This window comes from Diospyros lotus, unplaced genomic scaffold, assembly GCF_014633365.1.
Source record: "Diospyros lotus cultivar Yz01 unplaced genomic scaffold, ASM1463336v1 superscaf1, whole genome shotgun sequence".
Classification (NCBI taxonomy): domain Eukaryota; kingdom Viridiplantae; phylum Streptophyta; class Magnoliopsida; order Ericales; family Ebenaceae; genus Diospyros; species Diospyros lotus.
In genome coordinates this window covers 3,897,862-3,911,136 of record NW_026267104.1, presented here as the reverse complement: position 1 = coordinate 3,911,136, position 13,275 = coordinate 3,897,862, and the positions used below count along the sequence as shown (strand labels likewise).

General features: G+C 31.1%; 1 long non-coding RNA gene across 1 annotated transcript; it reads left to right on the top strand.

The window, feature by feature from the left end:
• The first annotated feature begins 687 nt into the window (after positions 1 to 687).
• LOC127793148 (uncharacterized) lies at positions 688 to 8,324 on the top strand. The gene is made up of 3 exons (XR_008021274.1): positions 688 to 821; positions 1,122 to 1,220; positions 1,313 to 8,324. It is a non-coding gene; the product is annotated as an uncharacterized LOC127793148 (long non-coding RNA).
• Positions 8,325 to 13,275: the final 4,951 nt, after the last annotated feature.

Below are 13,275 nucleotides of genomic sequence, written 5' to 3'. Positions count from 1 at the left end.
TTGATAGCCAATTTTTTTTAGGAAATTCATTTTCCCACTAATGGTCAATTTTTCCACACAGCAACTTGGCAATTTTCTTGCTTTTCTTGACTGTTTGGTTCAAGAAAAACAATTTTAATTTTGTTATTTTTTATTTCTTTGAGAAAATAATTTAATTAATTTAAAATATGTTATTATTTTATTTTTTTGGTATAAGATTTAATATTTTTTAATACATTTTTACCATTGAATTTCACAAAAAATACGTTATTTTTTATAAAAAAATAATACTTATTAAACATGAAATACCAAAAAAATGACCAAAATTTATGAAAAATATTACTAATTAAACACCAAAAGATGGAAAATAATATCATTTTTTAAGTAAAAAATTATACAAATCAAACAGTTTAAACTTTTAATTTTTAAGAATTTATTTTTTCTGCAATTCAATTCCTTAGAATTCATTTTCTTTCCACTTAAATTTTACCCTTGTAATCAAACGCATCCTCGAAAATTTTTACATCTTCAGAGATAGAAGACTGAGAATAACACTTTCCACAACTAAATTAGTTTGGGACATAAATAAATTCCTACCTAAATCTCAATCATGGCCAAAACTAATCCAATTAAATTGTAGTGGGCAAAATATAGAAATGAAGAACATTTCTTGGTTAAAAAATAAGTTAACAATAGGGGGATTCAATAGAATTTTTCAAAATAGAGAGGCGAATCTTGTAATTATAAAGCCTTATAATCCAACCCTCTCGTTTCATAAACCCTAGACCCCCCTCAGTCTCACTCTCACTCTTCTCTCGGTCTCTCCCTCAGCGACGAACGAGGTAAGCAATCTTTAGGGTTTTTTCACTGAATCTTCTTTGTAGCCTTCTTTTACTTTAAAGAATGCTCTCATCTCCCGAACCGTAATCTCTTTCTCTATCTCCATGTATACATGCATGTATATCTATATTTAGACACACTGGTTAGGTTCAAAAAGACACGATTTCTTTCTGTTGATTTTAACCCCGGAGTGTTTGATCTGGACTTTGCATCGTATGATCAGTGTTATGATGGGGTAGGGGAGTGATTTAAGTAATGATTTTGTGCTCGACTGGGTGATTCAGAATACAAGTTTGTTTCAGGTGTGTTCTGTTGATTTCAAGATGCTTGTGTTATTCGAAACCCCAGCGGGGTTGGCCCTTTTCAAAGTATTGGACGAAGGGAAACTCTCCAAAGTCGAGGTAAATTTCTTGTGCTTCCCTCTAGTCAGTCGCGATATTGCTATCTTAATGTTTATATATACGTGCTGATAAAGAGATCTGGGGTTTGTCAGCTTGTTGTTTCTCTGATATAAGGTTTGTGTCTTATACCATCGGTCCTTTCTTTTTTCTAACCCCGGAGATGTGGGGTTTGTTGGTGCCGGCGTCGGCGGCGGAGGGAGCGAGGGGTCGCCGGAGAGTTGGAGACGAAGGGGAAGGGAAAGGGTCGAAGGCTAAGGCGGGTTAGGTCCTTCCGCTTTTTCGCCATTCTGTTTAACTTTCTGTCATTTCTGTGTGCATTTGTTTTATACTGCACCCACCCAAAACCATGTCTGTTTGGTCGGTTTGATTAGTTTGGTTATTTCAAATAAAAAAATTAAATCAAAAACTAAACTTCTCAAAAAAGATGACCGAACCGAATCATTAGAAGAAAATAACCTAACCCAACTGACAAGTTTAGTCGATTTTGTTTGGTTAGTTCGGTTTAACCGAACTTCTTCTGCTCTCCCTTACCTGTAAATGCCTATGTGGAATTGTACTTGCTGTTTTGGTTGTGATTTAGTTCTCAGCAATTTTAGTATTTAACCAAGGCACTTAATGGTTTTGGTGGTGGAAGATTCTGTTAGATATGCGAGGAGTAGAAAATGAAAATAGAAAGTGATATAAGGAAGGAGTAAATAGTTCATTTGATTCAAGCATTCTTTAGCCAACTTAACAGTGGATACAATGTATAAATGTATGCTTGCCCAATTACTATTGCCTGAAAGTATGCATTGCATCAGCCTGCGAGGTTAATGATATGGAAAGAAACAAATAGTCAAGTAGCAGTCTAGCTGCTTTGTAGTGTACATCTAAGATTCTAATTGTTGTTGCTAAAGCCTAAAGCAGTGAAACTTGAAGGTTAAAGCGAGCGAGAAGAACAGAAGTGGCCTTCGACAGTTGGCCCAGCAGTCATAGTGACTAATCGATAGAGAGAGAGAGAGAGAGACAGAGGAGCTGAGCGCGAGAAGAACAGAAGTTATAGAACAAAGAATCATAGATGTTGTTGAGTGCTTAAGCGCGCAAAAGAAAGACTGAAAGGGAAAGAAAGGGAAGTGAGAGTATGAGAGAGAGAGAGAGAGAGAGAGAGAGAGAGATGAGGGAAAGTGAAAAGTGGCTTTGATGAGAAAATATGAGAATTAAAAATTGTGAAAGCAACGACAAAAAGTTGGGCAGAGAATGGGAACTGTGATGAACAACTAAAAAGTGGGTTTAATAAAATATTTGTTATTACATAATAAAAATATATATAAATTATAAAATTTTAAAATTAGGGGCCTTCCAAAATTGGGGGTCTTAATCAACTGCCTAACTTGTTTTATAGTTGAGTCGATTCTGAATCTAAAGGGATACCATTCTTATTTGATCATAATTATAAATTATTAAATATTTTAATTTAAAGTAATGATACAGAGTGTAGTTAATATGAAAATATTTTAATCTTTCTCTGTTTATTCTTAATGTTTTATTCTGGTGTTATAAGATTTGCATTTTTTGAGATTTAGACCATGAATTTTGCCATCGTCTTTACGATTTTTACTGTCTCTAATTAAATTCCTCAATCGTCTCCTCTCCCCCCACTTTCTCTCCACATGTTTGTGATTTTTGACCCAATTTTTGAATTTTTTTGCTCAATCCTTGTTTTTTGATAAAATTTATTAATCATTTCTCTTTCTTTTTTGTGCTTGCCATTCATACTGTTGAGCATATTTCCCTATTTTCATGCGCTGTTCCTCTGTAAATTTAGTCTAGTGTTCCCACATTGCTACTCCTAAAAGATTTGTCAAAAAATAAATAATTAAATAAATTATACTCATCTATAACAAAATTAATATTGCTGACTATTGAGATAAAAACAAGAATAATAGTATGTACATAATATTCAGTAAGCATTCACACAAATAAATATTAACTAGCTACCTTTATTGTCTTTCACCCATATTGCTTCGAGGCAACTCTAATCTCTTTGCATAATCTTTCTATGACTGTTTACTTTCTTTTTCTTGTTCGCCAGCTATCATGTTGGGCGAACTCTTCCATTTTCTCTTATTGTTTCGCAGTAAACATCGTTTTCTATTTCTTTCCTGTTAATCTGCTAGACTCTGACGCTGTCGCCATCTCTAGTGAATGAGGTGGTTGAGATGGTGGTGGTAAAAGAAGAGGTGGAGGCGGAGAAAATGGAGATGGTGGTGGTGATAGTGATGGCATAGAAGATAAAGGTGAAGGTAATAGTGGCAGTGGAGAAGATGGTAGTGGAAGAGCTGGTGGTGATAGTGGCGACAGAAGAGCTGGAAATATAAGGGTTGGTGGTGATAATGGCAACAGAGTTGGTATTGCAAAAATTGGTGACAAAGGGGCTAGTGGTGATAATGGCAACATAATAGTTGATAGTGTAAGAGCTAGTGGTGATGTTGATAATTGTGGCGGTGGTGGTGGCCAAAAGGGGTAGGTGAGAAGGCAGGTCTTTCGACCGGTGAAAACTGTCACTATCACCACCATTTTTATCTTTTTCGTTGTCACTATCATCACCATCAACTCTCATCTTTTCCACCTCTTTCACCATCATCTCAACCACTTTCATTGGCAATGGTGGCGTTGTTGGAGTCTAACGAATTAATGGCGATGAGACAAAAAATAATGTTTATTGCGAAATAACATGAGAAAATAGAAGAGTTCGCCCAATAGGATAGCTGACGAACAAAAAAAAGAAATTAAACAGTCAAAATGATTTTGCGAAAAGATTGGAGTTGATCCCGAAGCCTACAAGATGTGGGTGAAGAACAATAAAGGTAGATAGTTAATATTTGTTTGTGTGAATACTTGTTAAAAAATATAATGTACGTACTGTTATTCTTATTTTTACTTTAATAGTCAGCAATGTCAGTTTTGTTGTAGATGAGTGTAATTTATTTTTTAAGAAATCTTTTAAAAGCAACGACGAGGAGACACTAAACTAAATTTACAAAAGAGCAGGACATGAAAATAGAGGAATACGTTAAATAGTATGGATGTCAAACACCAAAAAGAGAGAAAGGATCAATAAATTTTATCAAAAAATAGGGATTGAGCAAAAATTTTTCAAAAATTGAGTTAAAAATCATAAACACGAGGGTGGAAGGGGAGGGGGGAAGACAACGGAGGAATTTAATTAGAGACGATGAAGATCGTGGAGATGATGACATAATTCATGCTATGAATCTCAAAGAATGTAAGTCTTGTAGCGGTAGAACAAAACGTTATGAATAAATAAAGAAAAATTGAAGTAGTTTTAACTTCTTCACTTTAAAGTATAATATTTAATTATTTATAGTTATGATCAAATAGGAATGGTGTCCATCTGGATTCAGATATCGATAGTTTAATCATTTAAGAGTAAATAAATTGATAGGGATGTGCAAGTAAGAATTAGTAGAGAATAACAACATTAGAGAAATATTTAAAAAGAATTATTGCTATGGTAAAAGCTCTACCTAAAAATAATTTGGCATTTCATGAAATTAATGAAAAAATCTATCATGTGAATAATGATTTTTTTTTTTTTATATCGTGTTAAAATGACAGATGAATTTGATTCAGGATTAGAACATGTCTGACATATTTAAAATGGTAAAATTCATAATCATTATCTGGGACATAATATTCAAAATGAATTGATATAGATGTTAGCACAAAGTCAAGAGTATGATTTTGAAGAAAATTAAAGAGTCAAAATATTTTTATACTATACTTGATTGTATTTAAAATTTAAGTTATCAAGAACAAATGTCTTTCATATTAAGGTATGTGGATATTCTAATAGTAATTAAATAATATTTTGTCGAATTTTTAAAAGTGGATGGCACTTCTAGAAAATGCTTCTTTAGTGAACTTATAAGAGAAATTAAAAATTTGAATCTCGATATTAATGATATAAGAGGACAAGGATATGATAACGGGTCTAATATGAGGGGAAAGCAATAAGGTGTGCAAAAAAGACTATTGAAGATAAATTCTAGAACATTATATATACTATGTGATTGTTATAGTCTTAATTTAGTATTTTTTTTTTTATGTTGTCACCTCTTTAGTTGCATCTTTTTTTGAAATTTAATAACGCATGTATTTATTATTTTCTTTTTCAACGAAAAAATGAAAAATATTAAAAGATAACATTTAATTTAATGATTAAATCATTGTCACAAATTTGTTGGGAAAGTTGTATTGAAAGTGTTTAGGCAATTAGATTTTAAGTTCTAATAATACGAGATGTTTTGTTTGAATTACCATAAAGTAGTGATGATGTTAAAATAAACAGTGAAGTTAAATGTCTTGCAATGTATGCATTAGAGAATTTTGAATTTTTGTTGGGTGTAACTAGCTGGTATGATATTTTGTGCACAATTAATTTAGTTATTAAGAGCATTCAAAATGCATATTGATATCGTTATAGATCAATTAAAAGATTTTTTTTTTTTTTGAAAACTTGTATAGGGAGAACGAATTTCAATCTTGTATGGTTTTTGTCAAAAAACTTAAAAATAAAATGGAAGTAGAATCGATATTATGTGAAAAATGTGTGATTTGTAAGAAAAATAATTTGATAAAAACGTTGATGATAAAATACAATTCGTTGAATCATTTAGAGTTTATTTTATATACATGATTGATCAAATTATTATTTTTATTTCAAAATAGGTTTAAGCAATTTGGAATATATGAAAAAAAATTTAGATTTTTATGCAATTTTGAGAAATTAAAATCAATGGAAGAAGATGTTTTAATAGTGTAGTGTTTGAATCTTGAAAATATTTTTAGATTTGATGAACTTTCTGATATAGATAGTTTAGATTCATTTTTTAGAATTAAGAATGTTTAGAGAAATTTTTTGGAGGAAAAAGAAATAGTCCGTTAGAAATTTTTTAATACATTAAAAGAGTCGATTTTATTTTGAATATATATATTGTTTATATAATATTTTTTATAATTTTAGTTTCAGTAGTTTTTGAAAAAGAAATTTTTTAAAATTGAAGTTAATAAAATCATATTTAAGGTTAATTATGGTACAAGAAAGATTGAATGGATTAGTTATCGTATTTATTAAACATGATTGATTTAATTATGGATATTTAATAAATAATTTTGTATCTTAAAAAATAAAAAAAATTAATTTTATATAAAATTAAATATAATTTAACGTATGTTTGTGGAATTATAATTTGCTTGTAAACTTTATTTTTAATGTTATCAGTTTAATGTAAGAATTAGGGAGGTATAATTTTTTACTCGATTTGAACTATGTTTTCAAGTTTCAGGAAAATTAATTTTATTTTTTTATTTATTATAATAGGATGTTTGACTTTATTTATTTAAAATATTATATTTTAATTAAAATTTATTATTGTTAATAAATTATCATATAGAATTAAATTTTAATTTAATAAAATAATGGAATTTTTTTGTAAGGTGGTGTAGTATTTTTTATTTTATAAAAAAAATAATATATTTGAAAAGGTCTCGACAAATTTTTTTCACCTAAACTCTCAATTTGGTTGAGCTGGCTTGGTCTGGACTTCTTGTTCATGAATTTGATAGAAAATTCTTCTAGATGCAACATTCATTTGTCATTGATATTTTCTAACATATTCACGTTGTTTAAAGATTGTAAAATTCTAGTTTTACAATAATACGTAGTAATAGAAACAGTAAAAGATTATTGTTGCTAGTTAATATATTTTGCTGTGCATGGTCAGATGCAATGCAACGATAGAAAAGTTCGCTTAATTCATGCTTGCGTTTTAAGTAGGGGTGAAGAAGAAACATATATATATGAAAAGTGGCTGTCTCAAATTTGGATAAATAAAACATATATATTCAAGTAAAATTTTATTTAATTAATTGTCGATTAATGTCACCAATTAAGTGCATTCTTTACTGTGTCGTCTACAACAAATGTAAACGTCTTATAGTCGGCCCCAATAATTAAAAACGTCATTGCAAAAGTATAATAGAAAAAACATTAAATAGTAGGCTAATCTATGGTTATTGGTGAGCGGATGTTTTACTAAGGGCAAATTTATTATATTACTCTTGGATATTACCAGTTTGGTGTCGTCATGTGCTTGTCTCACGAAACGTCACGTGTTCTCTTGATTTTCATTCCATATTTAATTTTGAACGAGATTGACTCGGACAATCGAGATAATCTCTAGCGTCTTTTTCAGAAGTTATTATATCTCTTCAGAGTAAGCTTTACGTCATATTAAAATAGAGATTAACTTTTACAAGTATGTGTATTTGACTACTTAGTGACTTTTCATTTTGGATATTTTCTTCTACTGACTTGAGTGTCGGAGTCCTTTCGGGGGATTAAAGCCCCGCCCTTGCAGGTACTTGCTTCAAGGTAGATTTCGGTGATCGGTCCAGTATCATCAGTTATGTTGTAATGGTAAAATATGAGAAGGTTAAAAGAGTATTAGAGGTTTGAATTCTTGTGGAGATGAGGTCTTGACATATTTTGTTGTCCTTTCAGGGGTCTTAGCTACGTGACGTAAAGGGGAGAATAGTTGCTTTTTGAACGTTTACTTTGAGTGTAAATTATGATTGCATCTAGATTCATATAAGGGTAAATAAGAGGGGAAGATCACCGAATTAGTTATGTGTAAGTTCAAAAATTTTAAAATAATAATAATAATAAAAAAGTATGTTTTCACTTATTTGTGGTTTTCTCTTTGTGTGGGTGTATTTTGCTATGTTTTTGGAACAATGCAAAAAAAGAAAATGCAAGTAGTGTATTTATCTCAGAAAAGAATAAAAGGATTTTGCTTGAGATTTCTTTTTAATATCTTGCAATAAAGGGGTCTTGTTCAAGGTTATCAATTTTGTTTCTGGGTCAAGACATGCTCCGTGCAATTTGTAGTTGTCATCGGAGCTTATTAATTCCATCGTCGGGAGGAGGCGCCTTCCATCAAGTAGGCGGCGAAATCTATTATGAAATGCTTGGATCTTCTTCACCATCAACATTTTCACAGATTTCGATGGGACCCAATTGAAGCAGTAGCTGAGACAAAGAGAGAGACGAACGTAATTGATAACCCAATAATTATCATAGCCTAGCAAGATTAATCTTTTTTGCCATTTAGCTAGTCTGCTAACGTTATAAATGACCCGGTTCGAAGGAATTAATTAAAATGGGTACCATTTAGATTTGTTTGCATACCATGCTAATGTTATAAATGACGGTTTCGAAGGAATTAATTAAAATGGGTACCATTTAGATTTGTTTATAGGTGGCTGTATATCTAATTGTAGTACTTGAAACCCCCCAAAAGTCTACAGCAATTCTAAACCGTCTTCGAGTATTTAGAGAGAAGTAGTCTTCCTCTTAAAGATTTTGAAGATACATGATAACTAAATATGGAGTTCAAATAACAAATAGTTAAATAGTATTTACAATTTTTATCATAAATAGAAAATATATGACAATATATAGTAACTGGCATAATATACTAGATCAGGCTTATTTATATATATATGGCAATATAAGGTAATTACTCAAATTGTGATTTTTAGAAGTTTTTTCACAAATGTTTATTTAGATCATGCCAAATAGAAAAAGATTTTGAAGGTAATTGAATGTGAAGTTTAGAATAACAAATGGTTAAATATCATTTACAATCTTTATCATAAATAGAGCATAATTTTTAATAATATATTTTATTGGGAAGATATATGGCAGTATGTGGTGGCAACTCAAATCGTGATTTTCAAAAAAAAAATTGAATTTCAAAAATTTGTTAAGTAACATTTATAATCATCGTCATAAATGAAACATAACTTTTAATAATGATATATTCTATTTTGAAATTAAATCTACATCTAAGAATGAGGGCACAAATCATATACTCGGGGATTTGGTAAGATACGATTTTGTTGTACAAATTATTTCACTGATTTGACGCTTTAAGAGGCTAAGTTACTTAATTTGTTTTGAATCGTTATAATTTATGATAGGAAGCTAATTTGATACATTTAGAGTTAGATAATTAGAGTTGTAAAGTCAAATGAATATTTCTCAAATTTCAAGAGTGCCAACACTCTTTGTCAAATCTCATAGATGTTAAATATAATTTATTTTTTAAAAAAATAATTGAATAAAGATTGTAAGTGACTCAATAGTACGTATGTTCAGTAATGCATAATCGTGAATGCATTGCTTGCGCGGGCTTGTAATTTAAGATAATTTAAATATATAATATTTCATTTAGTAATTTCAATTTGTTAATAAATAAATAAAATTATAGCACTAACTAGAAGATCTAATAAACAAATAACTAAAACTCAGGAAAACTTTAAAACTCATCAGCACAGGCACAGAAATACAATATGAACCCACCGTACGTCAACTTCAATTTAATATTTTACATGGAAGTGGAGTATCACCGCCCAGGGGACACGGCAGATGCAGGTGACACTTATAATGTACACTACAATGCAGTCAGAATCTTGGTACTGGCGAACGGCTGCATTCCGGCAAACTGGGTGTGGGGTGGGGTACTCTTGCAATCCTTCCTAACTAGTCCTCTCCTAGTACGTACTCGGTCTCTTCATCGTCGTCCTCGTTATTTTCAGCATATCTCCACCCATCTTCCACATTGTCACGATCCTCTTCTGTTTCTTCGCTATCTTCTTAACTGATATATCTCTTCTTTGACCGGCCATGGCTTTTTTGTCAGCAGCAGATGCAGCAACATTCATGTTGGCGGGCGACGCGGTTGAACCCTTACGTGCAACCTTTGTAGGAGGCAGCTTCAGATTTGCCTTGGATTTGCTTTGCTTCTGAACCTTACTGCTTCCACGTTTTCTTCCGGCGCGCGTAAGCATCGTGGTCACTGCCTTCATCCAAATCATTGTCAATATATATATAGCAGCAGATTGTGGGTTCTTGGCATTGTCCTAGCTCCAGCAAATGCCTAGGATGTTCTCTCCTTAGATGAAGGTTCAGCTTGTATTCATGGATGTAGGCCTTGTCACATCCTTCGTATGGACAGCTGTAAGGTCGGTCGCAGGACGATGCAGACCCATAAGCACTACTAGCTAGCAGACGCCGGCCTTTGAAGTTTTTGATACTTTCTCTGGAGGTTGGGCATACTTTTTGCACTAAAAAAAGTTGGGTGGAGTCACAACTCATTGATTAAATTTTTTAATCAATAATTTAATTCTTGAAATTCAATTATCTAAATACACTTCTAACGAGTTCGGAAATGACTTTTGTATTTACTTGTTTTTTTTATTAGTAAAAGATTGATTAACGTATTATTATGCTTAAATCATTTTTATTCAGATTTTATTGAGAAACTAATAAAATTCAAATTATAATTAACAAGCGTCACTCTTTGACAAGGTTCCTTCATTTGTTATTTTTTTATTTTTTCTACTATTATTGTCTAGATTATAAATAATTAAGAATGTGTCGCATGTTTTATGCATGCACAAATTAAAAAATACACTTGATTACTGGTACCAATTACTTTTTTAGATAATACTTTTATAGAAATAAGTTTGATATAGTGGCATAATTGATTTTAAAGTAATTTTATAGTTAATGTGAAAAATGACGAGTTTAAATTTTATAATTTTTATATTTTAAATAAAATATTCAAAAACTTATTCTAATTATTAAAATTTTATACCAAAAAAATACATTTCCTCAATATACTAATAGAATGAAATTATAGAAGAAATCAAACAAAGAGTAAAATTGAATATTTGGCAAACATCCCAATGAGCAAAAGGTGGTGTAAAATTATTTTGGATTTTGAGACGGAGAATTAAAATTTCTTTTAGAGATAGATTTTAGAGAGAATTTGTTTGTTTCTACATCATAGATAGAATTAGTGAGGAAAAAATTTTGTTTTTAAATGCCGTTCGAATCAAAGACGGAATCTCAAATTTTTCGTCTTTGATATCATTGAGGAAAAAATTAAGGTGGTGTTCTCTTTGTGTTTCATTTTTGAATTTTGAGTTTTGAATTTATTTTGAGTTTTGTGTTTTGAGTGTTTGTTTTGAGATTTCTGAAAATGCATTCTGTTTGTCATTCTGAGAAATTATTTCTCAAAATTGAAAATTGAAAACGCGTTTACTTTTAAATTTAAAAAAAACTATTTTATCATCAAATAAATTATTTTATTCACAAAATATTGTCTACTTAACCCAATTTTTAATTATTTTATTTGTGTGCAGTGTATATCTACTTGTTATTGATAATGTTTAAGAATCTATCTTAATAATAATAAGCTGCTTCAACATTAATGGCTATTTAAATTAAAAGAAAAATAAAATTAATTATTATTATTATTATTTAAAAAATTAAAACAAATATAAAGATGATAAAGTGTATTTTTATAACACTGTATTTTTAATTTTTAAATAATTTTAAAAAACATTGAAGGAGGCGGTGATGCAATCGCAACCGCCTCCTCTGCTCTTCCTCTTAAACCTAAAGAGGAAAAGCAGAAGATGAAGAGCAGAGGAGGCGATGGATCTAGCTAGAGGAGGAGGCGGCGGATCTGGCTGGAGAAAGCCGCGAATCTGGGCCAATCTGAGTTGCTAGAAGAGACGGTGGCTGGAGGACGAACAGCGGTTATGGCTGAGGACGAACGGTAGCGGTGGCTGAGGGCAAACGACGATCGTGGCTAGAGGGCGAACGACGGCCTTCCGAAAGGGTCGATCTGAGGCGATGGTGGCTGGAAGAGAACGAACGACCGTCGAAGAGGGTCGATCTGGGGCGATGATGGCTAGAAGAGAACGAACGGCGGCGATCCGAAGGGCTGATCTTGGTCGACGATGGTGTTTCACAGAGGAGAAGGAGAAGAGTAAAGATAATACAGAAGAAAGAGAGATAGAAGAGAATACAAAAGGGCAAAGTGAGGCGTTTTCTGTGTTTTGGGTTTGGCACCGTGGTTTTGGCTGAAAACGGCCAAAACGTATTTTTGGCGTTTTCAGTTTTGTGTGTAAAATTTTTTGGTGTTTTAAAAAATGTATTTTTGAAAATGAGTAAGTAAACGCATTTTGTAAGTTTTGAAAAATTGAAAACAGAAAACAGTCTGAAAACGACAAAGAGAACAGGCCCTAAGTCTTTGAGAGCTTATTCCGTCAAATACAAAATTAGAGATAATTTTTTTTTTTATTAGAGATGAAATAATTTTTTTAGAATATTCAAAGATGAAATTTTGAATATTCTAAAAAAATGATTATATGACAAGCAATTCGAGATTCAAATCAAACGAGAAAGGCATGAATGATTCTTTCCATTTTTCTTTCCTTCCCTTCTCTTCCCCCATATCCCCCCAATTAATTGTTTCTATATTTTATATTTAAATCCACTCAATTTCTCAATCTTTGCTAACAGATTAATTGCATTATCTTAGTTTAATTTTATTAAGAGAGTACTGCATTATATATATATGTATGTATGTATGAATTGAATACAATTCACAAAATTAATATGTTAATTTTTAATAGCATAAATAATTTATTATAATTACATATAATTAACAAAAAATTAGTTAGGTGTCAAATACACATGGAGGATAAATTTACTAATACATAATATGGAAACCATTTCTTTCTTATATATGCCCAATCGCAAACTTAATATATAATTTTTTAAAAATTAAAAATAAAATTATAATCATAATACTCATTCTATAAATAAAAAGATTTTTTTTTTACTTATTTTGTGATGAAAAATCTTTTTATCAATTTGAGTAATAGCCATTTCAGTCTCTCATAACAACAACCAAAGCAACTGTTATTCGGAAGGGACTCATATTTCTATTCCTTCACCTACCATTATCTTTGACCAAATGCCACTTAAATCTTTCATTTTTGGAATTTTAATCATCATCTCTCTCTCTCCCCCCTCCCCCCCCCCCCCCCCCCCCCCTCTCTCTCTCTCTCTCTCTCTCTCTTTCTCTCTCTATATATATATATATACTAATCCACCTCAATCTACAACTTC